Here is a 16098-nt window from a genome sequence, read left to right on the forward strand (position 1 = left end):
AAATAGCTCCCACCACACGCCAGTCCTGAGGGAGTGTTGATCTTGGACTTCCCAGCCTGCAGACCAATGAAAAATAAATTTCTATTGTTTATAGATTACCTGGACTGTGGTATTTTGTTATAGCAGCACACATGGACTCAGACGGGGCCCTCCTCAATCTCGTATTTGGCCTGCTTCCTGCCCCCGTACAGCTTCATCCGAAGGGCTCAGACCCTGAGATAGCTCCTTTCCTCCCTGGGTCATGCAGTAGGAAACGCAGGAGATGGTTGTTAGCAAGGAGCTGAAGACAGCTTGCTGTGATCCAAGGCAGATGGTCATGGAGTGGTAAGACCTCTCTGTGCATGTGGGTTCCTTCACTTCCTAGTTGTGTGATGTTCAACAACTTAACCTCTTTGAACCAAAGTTTTCTTATCAATAAAACTAATTTAGTGTCTATGTACTAAGCTGTTGAAGAGAATCAAATACAATTAAATACATGAAAGATCTGGGTAAGGTACAAAGCACTACACACATGTGTGTTAGTCCTGTTAGGCATAGTGACAAGGTAGGTGGCTTATGCCATAGTGCCTTCCTCACTCAGCAACCACTGCTCCCTGTGTGTGCAGTCGCAGGGTCTAAAGATCCATGGTTTCTCCTTTTCCCCATTCAATGCTGTAGGCATAGAGGTTAGGACTTAGAACTTTTCAAGAGTTCATTAAAATATTTGAGACTTTATTTGAGATTTGTGAGACACAGCAAAAATGTAAATTCAAAATATGCAAAAAAAAACCAAAACCATGCAATGTCAAAGAAAGGAAATGAATGTTTAAGCAAAAATCTATAACATGTTTCTTTCCAATGAGTCAACTGCAGTACAACTTAACTTTTACTGGGCTGTATGTATATTATTTTAACTGTGTAGTATAGATCTTAATATGCTTGAGATATTTGACATAATGTAGAATGGGACTGCCAAAAGGAAGTTTTAGAGCCCATGAAATATTCTGACATCTCTGCCTATTATCTACAGAGAGTGTGAACCAGGAACAAAGGCCTCTTCTCTTTCTATGGTTTAAACCCACACTCATCTGTTACAGTGTGGTCTAGCACCGACTCTATTTTTAACTGGATAACTAAATGCTCTTTTCAATTCTTTCCTTTCTCTGGTGTCTTGCACCTTATCCACTTCTAGTCATAGAAGATGAACTTGCTCATTTTATTCAACTCCAAAGTTAGCTTTCCGTATGTTCTGGGAACTGTTTATATTTCAGGAAGGTCACCCCCAATTCCCTTACCCCCATCTACCTCTTAGCCTCTTGTCCTCCTGTTATTGTGGTCTGTGCTACGGGACTCCAGTGATTTGCAGGCACTTGTGGAATTGTAGAAGGCTCTTTGGCAGGTGGGCAGGAACTGGAGAGGAGGGGCTTTGTGAAGACCATCACGGGTTCCCTTCTTGCCTCTGCCACTCTGCCGTCTGACCTTGGGCAGGCCCTTTCCTGTCTGCTCCTCCATTTGCCTCTCACTGTCATGAGATGCAGAGCATGTAGGAGACTGGATGACCGGGAAGACCCAGAATGTGAGAACACCTGATCGCACCTCCCAGGACTGTGGGGTGCGAGTGTGTGCCGCAGCCACGCGGTAGGGCCACATGTCCATAACCTGCTCAGTGGCGAGGTCACGCTTCAGCTTACCTCAGTTTGCTCCTTTCTTCCACGTTGACAAAACTTTTCAAATTTGGAAAGCAGCCTGATGGATTTGCCTGATGAAGTGTTGCATAATAATCAGATGATTAAAAACAAAAATGTAACAAAACCCTTTCATCTCAGGAACAGAAAGCCACTTGACATTTATTTTTCCCCAGTTAACCACTCCACCCTCCCACGGGGTATGTGTGACAGCGGCCGAGGGGAGATGGAGGTGCTGGAGTGTGCACCTCACGGGGTGCCGGGCAGTGAACAGCCCACAGCCGCACCCCGCACCCCGCCTCGCTAAGAGAACCCTGATTTGCTCAGGTGTTGGTGGCCACCTCTCCAGGGAAACACAGGCCCCTCCCTAGGTGTGGGAGGTGGGAGAATCCGGACTGGATAATCCAATCTCAGACATCCCATTCCTCCTGCCCATGATCGTGTGCTATAATTCCATCCAAAAGGCCACAAGGGGAAATCCGCTAGGGTGGCGGAACCTATTAGAAAAGTTGTTCTTGTTGTTTAAAAGGGATTCAAGGTCGGAATGCTCCCTCTTTCCCTGGCCTCCATGTCATTGTGTGAGTATATGATGCTTGACTATCTGGATACCCTGAGAACAAACATCAACGAGCTAAGAATGGAAGACAGAAAATGGAAAGGATCCAGTCCTTGATAACATTTTGAGCTGCTCTTTTAAACCACCTTGGAACTTCCGTATTTTGGAAGCTCTTATTGTGAGAGATGATAGTTTGTCCTCATTGCTCAGAGCCACTTCTAGTTGGGTTTGCTGTTACAAAAGTGCGTTACTGCTGGACCAAGCTGCCTCTTTGGCTCCCACATTTCTCTCCCTGCGTGGGGAGCATTTGGGAGAAGGTATTGCAAGGGCAAGGACACCAGCACAGTGCATGTCTCTTACCGGAGCTTTTCAAACCAGTCTACAAGGTGAGGCAGAGGAGAGGGAAAGTAAGTCCCCTATGGACTTGAGGGGGTAAAACCTAAAGCTGCTAGACAAAAAGTTGAAATTCATTTGACTTTATATGTTCAGAACTTTTAAATTCATTGTGAAATCTTCATGATAGTTCCTAAAATATCTTATTTTTAATATAAAGCTCATCTTTTACCTACTTAACAGTTAAATTACTTAACTCCTCTTACGCAGCAAATTTTCAATTTCAAGAGAGGCTACACTCACCCCTGGCAAGGCTTGTACCCCACGGGATGCCAACGGGCTAAGCACCTTCTTCTAGAAGCAGTCTTTGGACAGAACTCACAAAGATCCACAAGATCATAGCTGCAAATGTGGAAGAGGTCAACGCAACAGGAAGTACTTTGGGTGGATGTAGAAACTTTCCCCTCCTTTAACTCCTCCGGGTGGAAACTCTAGACATGCAGTGGTGACAGAAGCTGAACACAGACCACATTCCTGCCGCAGATAAGGTCTGCACAGGTGAGTTTCCAGGTTACAAAGCTGGCTCCTGGCTCAGAGGCCAGGTGACTTGCTGCAGGCTGGTGCTCAGTGCCAGGGACCGAGTCTCACTCCCACCACGCCTCACACGCTCTGGCAGGCTGCAGCTTCTACTACACGAGAAAGGGAAATTTACTGACATTATTTTGAGTAAGTTCTTCCTGTGTTGCCTATACCTACTGAGGCTATTTTTTTGGTGAAAAAATCTAAATTCTCATTCTGTACAAGCTTGTCAGAACATAAGCCCAGGGAAGCCAGGGACTGCCTTGGTAATATCCTGTTTCTTGTCAAATCCCCAGTATACCTAGAACTATGTCTGGCGTGTAGCCTGTGCTTCATAAATATTGTTTGAATGACTAACTTTGAAGAGATTGAATTAGGAATACTCTGAAGGCCACACTATAGTAGGAGAGAGAAATGTACTAGTTTTCAAAAATAATTTATTTTTAATTAGTTAATTAATTTTTTGAGATGGGGGTCTCATTAGGTTCCCCAGGCTGGACTAGAACTCCTGGGGTCAAGCAATCCTTCTGCCTCAGCCTCCTGAGTAGGGGGGGACCACAGGTGGGTGCCAGAACACCTGGCAGGAAGAAAGTACTTTGAGGGCAACAAAAGTCAAAAAAGAGTTCAGACAATAGGAATGGAGAGGAACAAATGGAGACAGGGCCCGGGAACCCCAGGAGCAGATCTGAGAAGGCATCCACGGGAGGAGACGCTGGAGGAGGCAGGGTTCTGCTTGAGTGTGGCCACTGCTAGAGGCTTTGCTTGAGTCCTCAGGAGCAATGTGGGTGACCAAGACCCATCTTTACTTGTGCCAGAACCTCTCTGGGCCTTTGCCCAGGGTCCAGGCCAGATGCTTCTCTTGGGGGCCCTGGAGAGAACTGTGCTCCATCCCCTTAGCTTACCCGAGGCCCGGCCAGGAGTACTGCATCTGATGACAAGATTTTCCTCAGCTCCTGCTCCATCATCTGTTTAGTTACCCAGCAAATTTTCAGGACACCTGTCAATGAAAGGGGGGTGGTTTCCACATCCTGAAGGAGAGGCTGCGGGGAAAGCCCCGAATCATTCCTGGTGGGAGGAGGGGTAGGAGGCAGTGCTGACCTGCACAAGCTTGGCACAGCTAAGCCGGCACAGGGGTGGTGGAAGGGACGCTTGTCAAAGACTGTTCAAGGCCCTCTCTGTTCGGCACATGGGAAAGCCCAGCAAGTGGCCTGGTGGGGCCAGGGTCCCAGCTGCCCTGCTACTGGCTGTCTGGCTGGGACCCCCACATCCTCTTCTCTCTCCATCAACCACAACCTGGGGTTTCGCTTTCCACGTTCAAGAACCTCTTGAATTCATGGGTTCCATTCCATCTGCTCCCTCAGATAGCCTCTCAAATTGGAGTAACCAAGGGAAGGAGAAATTAAGTCAAAGGCTTCTCAGCTGCTTATCTCAGCTGAAATTATCTCAGTAGTGTACACAGTGGTTGGACACATGGGTCTTGGGGTCAGCTCGCCTGGGCTCCACTCCCTGTTATGTCTTTACTGGCTGTCTACACCTGGACAATTCACTTAACATTTTCAGACTCTAGAGTTCTCCTCCATAAAAGAGGTTAATGATAAAACCTCCTGGGTGGTTCCGAGGTTTAAGATAGATAATGTATGCAAGGTATTTAACACTGGGCTTGGCACATTGTAAAGCAATCAATAAATGTCAACTATTATTATTTATGCTTCCTTCTTGCCTTTTGCCTAAATTGATAGGTACTTTCACCTTGTCCCAGGGTGGTTGTGTTTGTGGTGTGAAGACCGGATTGGTAAGGGGCAATCTGTTTTATTTTTTATGATAATTGCCACTACTTATTGAGGATCAGGAAATTCACATACTGTGGTGTTTTTAAAGTATGTCCACAAATTGTGGGCACTCTTTCAAAAGGATGAGGAGGCTAATTCCTCCCTCCTAGAATACAGTCTGGCAGCAGTGACTTGCTTCCGACAAACACAAGGCAGTTGAAGCGACGCTGCCGGGTGACTTTCCAGACCAGCTAGAAAACGTGAGGTGGTTTCCCCTGTTTCTCCCTCATAAGGGAGACACGTGCCTTCGGCCTCTGAGCTGCTGTGTAAGAAATCCAGAGCCCTGGAAGGGCTGTGAGGCGGGACGTGTTGTGAGGCCCCACAGGGGCAGAGGAGGTGCTCAGGGAGCCCAGCTGCCCCAGCCCCTGCTCCAGCTATTCGCCTTCCCAGCCCAGGCACCAGACATGCAAGGAAGTAGCTTTGAAATTGACCCCAGCTCTAGCCACTGACGACTGCAGTCTCATGAGAGACCCTGAGTCAGAGTAGCACAGCTCAGCTGCTCTCAAACGCCTGACCCATAAAGACCATGCGCACTAATCAACAATCATTGCTTTCGTAAAGCGCTACATTTTGGGCCGATTTGTGATGCACTGATAGAAAACAAATGTATGCACTAGATCAACTAAGAACTCTGTGTAATAGGTATTGTTATCTGAGTTTAACAAATGAAGAAACTAAGGTTCAAAGAACTTAAGAAACACAATGCCCTAAGAAGATGCAGAGCTGGGACACAAACGTGTGCCCATGTGACTCCAGAGTTCACACTCGATCCACTGCACCAGGGGCCGCCTCACTTGATACCAGAGGGGTTAAAAAACACAGGTAAAAATGCATTTTTCTGTATCTGCCCTACTAGCCTCTCAGTATTGTAAGATTAAACACATGATCATGTTGTGTTTAGAAGATCACCACCTGTTCAAAGCACTCGAGGCTTATAGTTAACTGGCGAAACCAGCCCCTGAAGTGAATTTACCAGAAGGCTCTGTGTGCCACGCATCTCCTTAGGAACCACACTGGGTTCACGGTAAACCTCAGAGCAGGGCTGCTGGTTGAAGGGGGTAGTGAGCAGGCCCGGCGGGCCCAGGTGGCCCTGCTGAGGCCTGGGGAAGGCTGTGAAGTCGCAAGCGCAAGGCAGGCAGGAAGAGCCATATGGCGTGTGGTGAGAAATGGTGGAGGAAGACGAAACACACAAGGCTGAGGAGTGGAACAGCTGAGAGGGAACCGAGAAGTGCACGATGTGACAGAAGTTCCAAAGAGCAAAGAGGAAAATAGTCATGGAGAGGCCTGATGAATGCTCCCTAGGGCAAAACAACAGGGGCTCCCCGCTGAGGGGAAGCGAGTGGTTTGATGTCAGCCCCAAGGCGATTTACAAGCCAGGATCCACTTTAGCATTATGATCCTGACCTCTGAACTCCCACATAAACGTTTGGAGAAGACAGGGTCCATTCACTCAGGTTAACTTCTATCAAGCACCTATTATATGCCAGGGAGCAGCTGATGGCAGGGGGTATATGATATAAATAAAATATATTTTCTGCCCTGGAGGAGCTGGAGGTCTGGAGGGAAATAATGCTTTTTGGAGACCTAGTTTGTGCTAGGTCCTATATAGGGTGATTTACTTAAATTGTCTCATTTAATCTTGACATCAACCCTATAAAATAGGCATCACCTTTACAAGAAACTGAGCTTATAGAAATTAAATAACATGCTCAAAGTTATACACAGCAAGCAACTTCTTGCATTGTAACCCAAGTTAATCTAATTCTGAAGCTCATAGTTGTTCCACCACTGTAGACCCTGCCTCTTGTCTTAAGGCTTATGGGTTCACAATTATATTAGGTCATTAAATAGGAAATGTCCGATTTTGAATCACAAGTTTCGTTTTTATATCTCAAACAAGAAGCAGTAAAATTAATTAAAGTATGTGCCTAAAACTATTGACACAGTTTTGCCATCTTAATGGTAGCTTGTTTGTGCCAGCAGTGAAGAAACCTGGAGAGTGAGTGGTGATGAAATCGCTAAAGGTGTTTTCCACAGCTTATTGAGAATTGAATATTTTTCCTTGCAAGAAGTGGTCCAAAGCCTGGAAGAAGGGGTAGTCAGTTGGTGCCAGGTCTGGTGAATACAGTGGATGACAGAGTTTCCAAGTCTAGCCTCTGTAGTTTGGGAGCAGTGTTGTTTGTGAGACATGTGGTGGAGCATTGTCTTGCAAGAGGATTGGCCTGTCTCTATTGACCAATCTCAGCTGCTTAATTGCAAAAAGCCTCATCATTTCATCCAGTTGGTTGCAGTAGACATTGGCTGTAATTGATTGACCAGGTTTCATGAAGCTGTAGTGGATAATACTAGCACTGGACCACCAAACAGACAGCATTAGATTTTTTCGATGAATATTTGGATTTGGACTGTGTTTTGGCACTTCATCTTTATTCAACCATTGTGCCTAATTCTTGCAATTGTCAAAAAGAATCCATTTTCATCACGCGTACCAATATGGTGTAGAAATGGTTTACCTTTGTGTTGTGACAGCAAAGAAAGGCAAGCTTCAAGACGATTTCTTTTCTGACACTCATTTAATTCATGCGGAACCCATCTATCCAGCTTCTTTACCTTGCCAGTTTGTTTCAAATGGTCCAATATTATTGGAATAGTAACATCAAACCTTGCAGCTAATTCACACAAGGGTTGAGATGGATTCTCTTCCACTACAGCTTTCAACTCATCATTATCCACCTTGGTCTCAGGTCACCCACATGGCTCATTTTCAAAATTAAAATCACCAGAACGGAACTTCTCAAACCATTGACTTCTCAAACTATTAACATACTGTGTATTCATTAGCCATATTCTTCCCAAACACTCTGTTGATATTTCAAACTGTATGCGCTGCATTGGTTCCACAATGGAACTCATATTAGAAAATGACATGAATTTTTGACTTATCAATGGTTTCACAAAAATTGCTGTAAAAAATTTGAAAGAGAGTCACAAGCCCAAATGTGTTTGCAAGACTGAGTATGTACCTTCATGATAAATATTAAACAAGAAGTGTCAAAGTGAAATGTCAGAAATACCAACTGTCAAACTTAGCACTTAAGGAAGTCGGACATTTCATACTTAATAACCTATATTTCTGTAGCAGATTCAATGGAACTGTGAACAAAGGGCTTTGAATCTGCTGAGGAGGAGGCAGTTAGTCCTGTCTTGGAGGAGATCCAAGGAGGGTACTAGATCTGGGCTGTGAAGGATGAAGAGGAGTTTGGTAGTTAGAGAACAGCACTGTAGGCAGAGAGAGTTGAATGTCAGAGGGGACAGTGTGCTAGGGACTGAAAGGAATGGAGGGAGACCTGGAAAGACAGGCCAGGGCTACACTGTGAGTAACTCTGTATTTCTTGTTAAAGGAATATGGACTTACCACGTGGGCAAAGGGAAGCACTGAGGTTTTGAAGCAGGAAATTATTCAATCAGATATGCCTTGTACAAAGGTCATCCTGGTAGCTCTGTGAAGTATTAGTAGGAGCAGGGAGAGCCTGGACATTTTCACTTGGAAATTGCACTGACTCCTGAATCTCAAAATTCTCACAATAAAATGCATGGTTGTCTTTCTATTGCTTGCAAACCTTTGTCTCCTCCTGGGTCGCCAACTTAGAGAGTGCCCCACTGTCACCCCAGTTGACCAGGTAGGGGCCTTGGCTGGGGCAGAGGTGGGTGTGCACTGATGCTGGCAGAGCTTCCACTCCAGGGCCCCTTGCCTGAGCCCACTCCGGGCTCTGTGCTGAATTTTGTGTTTGCAGTTTTGCAGGCAAGGGTTGTGCTCATCTCTTAGTTGTACTATTTTCTCTTAAACTCTTTCTGATCAGGCTTTTAAGTCATTATCTGCCACATGGATCCCTGCTATAGCTTTTGCTGGGGTGTCTCTGCTTCTGTATTTGCCACAGGAAATTTTATTCAGAGAGTAATTCTTCTAAAATACAAATCAGATCATGTTGTCCCCCTGCTCAAAACCCTCTCATGGTTTTCACTGAGAGTAAAAGACAAAGTCCTTAACATGTCCACTACGGCCATGCCCAATCTGACCCAGGTTCTACCATCGCTCATGCTGCTCCAGCCATGCTGGCCTCGAGCCTGCCCCCCACCACACCCACTGGGTCCACTCCCATCCTAGGGCTTTGGCTCCAGCCTTTCCCTCTGTCTGGAAGGCCCTTCCCGTAGATGCTCACTCCCCTCCTACCAGTCTGAGCTCAAGTCTTGCCTTGTGAAGGAGGCCCATCCTGACCACCATTTGGCAACGGTCCCTTTCTCTCTTCCTTGCAGCCCTGGCTCACTGTGTTTTTGGAGACAAAAATCATACACTTCATTAGGGAATGCCTTATATCTTTAAATATTGACTTTCTAATTACTGATAATAATCTTAACTCTTTAGAGAATTTTAAAGCTCAGAAAGGCTTTCATATCTATTCTCCCATAGGGATCCTTGCCTTTTTTGACTCACAAGAACAGTGGGCTCAGAGTTAAGGGATTTGTCTATTAGGAACTACCAATTTTTGATACCTACTCTGTGCTATAAATATGTCTATTATGGCCAATGCTTATAACAGACCCACGATATGAACACTGCTTCTTATGTCTTGCAGCTGAGAAAGCTCAGTGTGTGATAATTACATGCCTGGCCTGAGGTCCCCTGCCTGTCACACTCAGGCCTGACTGATTCTAGAGCCTGTTCTCTTTCTAGTGCTGTCCCTGTTCATTCCATAGCCCTGTACTGCCTTCCCAGATGTGGGGTCAACTTAGATTTCTTGTTATACAGCTTCTAATTAGACAACTTCATTCTCATGATCTAATCACCTCCCAAAGGCTACATCTCTAAATAATCATATTGGCAATTAGAAAAAATTTTTCTAATTTTTACTTCCAGAAAGTTCTCTACTAATAAATGTAACATGGTTCCTTCATTAGTTGCAAATGTGCACTATGTATTTTTTCAGTCTTAGTTACATTTGGGAGGAAAAGCTCTTTTGGAGCCTTAAATGTTCAAATGAGCCCAGACACTACCATTTACTGTTATCATCTGCTCAAGGTATAGAACTCTTGCCTAGGGTTTACTTGCTATCTTCTCAAGCTGTGGTTTGGGGTTTTTTTTTTTTTTCCTTTCTTTCTTGGTGTTTTTTTCTTTTCCTTTTTTTAATTATGGCAAGGCCAGAGCTAAGAAGATATCAGGCTGTGGTTTTAAATAGTTTTCTTTTAAGCCATAAATTTATTTTTTAAATAATATTTTACACAGAATCCCAATATAAATCAGAGAAGTGGTAGCCCTTCCTGAGAAATACATATAGGTCTACCACCACAGTTCATTTTTTGGAGAATTAGTCACTTCATAAAAAACAGATGTAAACAGGTAAAGATAAATAAAGATCATTGGCTTTGACAAATATGTCTAGCTATCTGCTAAAGTAGCTCTGGACTCTTAGTTTCTGCTTTCCACTGTTCATGTCCATGTAATCATGTGAGCCTGGGCCCTTGAAAATCTGCATCTCTGAGTAAGAAGAAGGAAACTGAATCTGATACGCCATACCAGCTCTCTGCAATTCTGTCCAACATTCCTAATTTGTCAGTCTCAATGAAACAACATAGTGTCCATTAGCCAAAGTCAGAGGTAGGGAATGTGAGACTTCAAAAGAAATCTCTCTTTCTCTCTCTCAGCTGGCCACTTTGTATTCTCATGGGGAATGCATCTCTCGTCACTGCCAAACCAGGTACTTCCATATAAAAGCTCTGGGGGCTCTGCCTCAGGTTGCTCTAAAGCCAGGGGTTTAGAGCAGGACTCTACAACCAGGGGTCTTTCCACTGCACAACATCATTGCCTGGTCGATGGTTGCTCCATTCTAGATGGCCTTCCTCTTCCCAGCCCAGTCAAAAGAATTTGTTTTTAATTTAAGACTCAAATCAAGTCTTGGTTTTTCTCAGAAGCCACCGTTGGTTGCCTCTGTGCATAAAGATTTTTCTTTTCTTTAAAGTTAGAGCTGGATACCTTTTCCTATCTAGCTAACACATTCCTTCAAGGGCTGTATTGTATCTCTTTATCTATATAACATAATTTGTTTAGTCCCATACTGAAGGACTTTTGTAGTGGAATTGCATTTTGGTATTGCAAACAATGTGGTAGTGAATATTATGGTACTTTTATCTTGGCATATTTGTCCCAGTAGATATGTAGGGTAAATTGCTACTATTAAAGATGTTGGGCTAGAATGCATATACATTACATGCTTTTGATAGCTATTATTAATTGTATTAGAGTGACTTTCTGCACACCTTTATCAACAATGAGTATCACAAATATTTAGATAGAATTTATTTGGTTTACATGTGTTAGATTAGGTAAATACATAGCTAGTGAGGCACTTAACAAATATATGTACACCTGCTATGGACCGAATGTTTGTATCCACCAAAATTCATATGTTGAAACTTAATCTCCAATGTGATGGCATTCAGAGGTGGGGCCTTTGGGATATGATTAGATCATGAGGGTGGAGTTCTCGTTAAAGGGATCAGTGCCCTATAAAAGAGACTCCAGAGTGTTCCCTTGCCTCTTTTGTCATGTGTGGACACAGTGAGAAGGTGTCATCTATGAATAAAAAAGTGGACCTTGACCAGATACCAAATCTGCTAAAGCCTTGATCTTGTACTTTCCAGCCTCCAGAACTGTGAGAAATAAATTGATGTTGTTTATAACCCAGCAAGACTATAGTATTCTGTTATAGTAGCCCAAACTAAGACAGCACCCTTTTCTCTTTAGAGAAAGGACTTTCTAGGTGTTGTGACATTGAACAAGATCCATCTGTCTGAATCTCAGTTTTCTTATTTGAAAAATGGGGTTAAGAATACCTATCTTATCAAGTCATAAAGATTAAATAACACAATGTAAATTAAGAACCTAGTCCAATGCTTGACAATGCTCAATAAATGGCAGTTCCCTACAGTGCTGGGTACATATGTCACTCGATACGACAAAATGAGGAACATTAATTTATCATTCATCATACCTAACATCTGCTGAATATTGACCACATCTAGCTGCCATTCTACGATTTTTAAGAATAGGCTCATTTAATACTTGTCAGCACACTGTGGTGGATGCCATTATTATCCCTATTTTACACCAACTTAAAGTTTTAAGATAGTTAGCATTGAATCCAGGAATCTAGAACTCAGGATCATAAATACTCCACCTTTTGGAAAGCAGGCGCTGTACAAAAGGTTGGCCACCTCTGGTTCATCTTGGGCGGACATGCTTCCTCTAGGGCAGCCATCGTGAGAAGGCTGGTCTGCTTCCTCCAGCAGGGCTTTCCTGTCCCTCCCTGGGGAGTGATATTACATTTATAAGCACCATCTGTTGTGGTTCAACAAAAACAATGTAATTAAAGAGGACAGCCAGAGGAAAACAATAAGCATGTTTACTTCAACAAAGCTAAAAACCTTTATAATTATTTATTTTATTTATCCAAAGACTGATGTGATATCTACTGGACTCTGTAGAAAGCTCTTCCCCTTAAGATGAAGCCCCACATAGATCTCCAAGAGCCAGAATTTTACATGAGGCCTGCATCAGTGTACCTTGAAATCATGGGCTTGTGTGTTTTCAGGTGAGTACTTCAAATGGTATTTTTAAATAAGTATAAATATTTATTGCATGGCTTTACCTTTTGTAATTTCTATGTAGATGTCAGCAGGGGAGGACTGTGGTAACAACTGTACACCTTAATTATGAAATAGAGAATATCCCCCAAAGCCCAAAGGATATAGGTGGTTTTATTTTAAATACAGATACTTAACTTGTAGTAAGGCAGGAGTGATAGATGGTGCTAACTTTATTCTCATTTTAAAGTAAACATTGAAGCTGTAGCATCAGGCAACAGATGTGAGCTTTTACTGCGCTTTTGGGATGAATAGAGGCAGGTCTGTGGCACACATTCTTGGGCTTTCAAAAGGGATCCTGCTCTGTGCATTGAAAAAGAAAATCATATACAATCACAGAAAAAAAATCTAGAACGATATATGGCACAATATTAACACCATGTGGTGGAATTAGAAGAAATTTTTGTATTTTAAAAGTACTTGTCTGAATTGCCTGAAAATGTTCAATGAGAATTTATTTTTTTATAGTTAGGAAAATAAAAAAGCCATTAATCAATAAAGAAATAAGACTCATTGAAAGCAAAGGAGGCTCTGCCTTCCTGGTCCTGATGTAAATGAATCTCGGCTGAATTCCTTCCCTCCTCGCTGTCCTTCCAGATCTCGTCTCAGATTAGCCTGCAGACCTGGGTTCGCCGTCCACCCCGTCAGATGTGGCGTCTGTGCTTCAGCTTCATTCTTTGAACTCACTGGAGGCCTGGAGTTTCACTTGATTAGAGTTCCACCCCGTGCCCTTTGCTCTCTGACCTTAGTCTACCTCTGGGGTGCAGCACAACCCCTTCAATGAATTCCAGACCACTCCGCTGCCTGGAGTTGTGGGAAAGGAAGGCTTTAGAATCAGAAGGCCGCTTGGGCAGTATAACAAGTCTGAGTTTCAGTTTCCTTATCTATAGCATGCAGATAATCATACCACCCCTTTTTTGTTTAAGTATTAGAGATAATATTATAGAATGTTTACCAAAGTCCTCAGCCTTCACTCATTCAACAACAGCCATTCATTGCATATTTACTTACTTGCCAAGCACTCTTTTGGGCACTGATGATACATAGAGTAAATGTATTTTTTTTTAAAGAGAAATATGTATTTTTCAACTCTTTATTTTAGTATAGAATATCCTGTATTTATGACCTTTCAAATGAAAGTAACATCTAATTTCCATGCAAATAGATGTTCCTAATTTTCATAGATGACAAAGCTATGCACCAGAAGCACACCAACTCTGCCCCCACCAATAGGTGGTGTTAGCGGTCGCATGAGGCCATTTGAGTTTTGCCATAATTCATGGCGTAAGGTGTATTTACTGAGTTTTGCTTTGTTAGAAAGCAAAGAAAGATAAAAAGAACCACCAGAAATATTTAATTCCATTTTATTGAAAAGATACTTTCCTTGTTCAGATATCAGGATCCTAACTTAGATTTATGAAAGTGTCCATGGTCATCTAAGACCTAGTATCATCATAAATTTTATATGTAGTGAAAATAAGAAGATAAAAGAGGAATATCTTTTAAAGAGAGTTGAAATAAAAAAGGAGTTGAAACTAAGGCCATCAATACTTACAGTTCTCTGGGCAAATTTAAGTTTTTATAGATAGCTAATAGTGTTGGTAATTATTGAACACTTTTTAATGCGTCAGGCACTGTTTGAAATGCATGGACTAATTTATTTTCAAAACAGGAGGATATTATTATCCCTTCTCCCCATCTCAAAGACGAGAAGACTGAGGCACAGCCAGGTCACAGGAAATAAGTGGCAGAGCTGGGATTTGAACCCAGGAAGTTGGGCTCCAGAGGCTGCACATCAGTGTGCTATACTGTCTATGCACACTGGTTACTTATTCAGCCTCACTATAGACTTTTGAAAAAATGAACCGTTTAACAGCTTTTTGAAATCTAACCTGACACTACCTGGTGGGATGCCAGGGATAGAATTTGCTTGGCTAGAATCACCTATGGAACACCCAGTATTCTATTTCTATTTATTAAGATCTTCCGATATTCAGAGAATCTGGGGAAGAAAAGAAAATAATTAGATCTTGGTGGGAAATTTATGTTGTAACTCCATTTGAAAAGCTTATGTTGAACATTGGCTGTTTTGAATCTTTAAAATGTTAATAGACTAAAAAGATCAAGGACTCTTTAAGATATCTGGAAAAAACTAGAAGTCACTGAACTAGTAAGCAATCTGGGAAGGAAGGAAAAGGAGTGAGAAATAAGATGTAAACTTAGTTAATATGAGTAATCTCTTCCTCACTGGTGAGACAATCATGGAGAGGTGCTGCCCAGGCGACTCCAGATGCTTTGCCTTTTCTCTGCAGCTTGAACCATCAGGAGGGGCTTTGTCTAATACTGATAGTCCCAGAGTCTTCTGGTACCTTAATTCTGACGACCGTAAGCCCCTAAGAGCTGACGTACCCATGGCCCGCTAGTTAAAGGCTAACATTCAAGGCAAAGCCAACTCTACCCTTGATGTCTCATTAGGCTTGCAGAACTCCTGACTCCTAGGAGTGGATTTAGGATCAATGCACAACTCGGGCTTGGGAGAAGATCAAATTTACTGGATTGTGGTTACGTTTGTAAATCTAGTAACAGAAGCCATTTGACCTAGATATTTGTATTTCTTTAGTTTATTCTCCAGGTTTTATCTCTATGTCAATATTTTGGGGATACCTTCAGCAACTGGTTGACTTATTTTTTTTTCATAGCCTATGACACAGAAGGCAAGTTGCCTTATATTATTACATAAACAATAAGTTATGTTTTAAAAGTATTGAAATATTAATTTTTTTAATTAGGTAAAAATTGTACATGTGTATTTTTGGTGTTCAATATGATGTTTTGATATATGTATACATTGTGGAATGGGTAAAACAAGCTATTTAACATATATACATATATAAAACCTCACAAACTTGTCATCTTTTTGTGGTGAGAACACTTAAAATCTATTCCATTAGCAATTTTCATATACACTATCCATTGTTATTAACTATAGTCACCATGATGTACAACACGTCTCTTGAACTTATTCCTCCTGTCTAACCAAAATGTTGTATCCTTTGACCAACATCTCCCCAGTCCTGCAATTCCCAGCCTCTGGTAACCACCATCTTATACTTTAACTTACCTTAAAAAAATTGAATTCAACTTTTTTAGATTTCATATGTAAGTGAGATCATGCAGTATTTGTCTTTCTGTGCCTGGCTTATTTTGCTTAACATGAAACATATTGAAATTTTTATTAAAAATGTAAACTTCAGAAGTATTAATCACCAGACTTAAGAAGCATATACCTAGACAGGATGACTGACTTACAGAAATAACACTTAGCTGTCATTAAGTACTTTCCATACAAATCCTTAATCTAATGGTTTTAAATGATTCCCCGCCCCCCGTAATGTTAGTCATCCATTTTGGAAGCTTTTGAGACTAGGCGGTGATAAAT

General features: G+C 42.3%; 1 long non-coding RNA gene across 1 annotated transcript; it reads right to left on the reverse strand.

Annotated features, from left to right (window-relative positions):
* Positions 1-221: 221 nt before the first annotated feature.
* LOC123634678 lies at positions 222-2972 on the reverse strand. Its single transcript, XR_006733977.1, has 3 exons — positions 2857-2972; positions 1671-1738; positions 222-234 (listed from the first exon to the last, which is right to left on the reverse strand). It is a non-coding gene; the product is annotated as an uncharacterized LOC123634678 (long non-coding RNA).
* Between the last annotated feature and the right edge of the window lie 13126 nt (positions 2973-16098).

The sequence above is a fragment of the Lemur catta genome, chromosome 3, assembly GCF_020740605.2.
Source record: "Lemur catta isolate mLemCat1 chromosome 3, mLemCat1.pri, whole genome shotgun sequence".
Lineage (NCBI taxonomy): Eukaryota > Metazoa > Chordata > Mammalia > Primates > Lemuridae > Lemur > Lemur catta.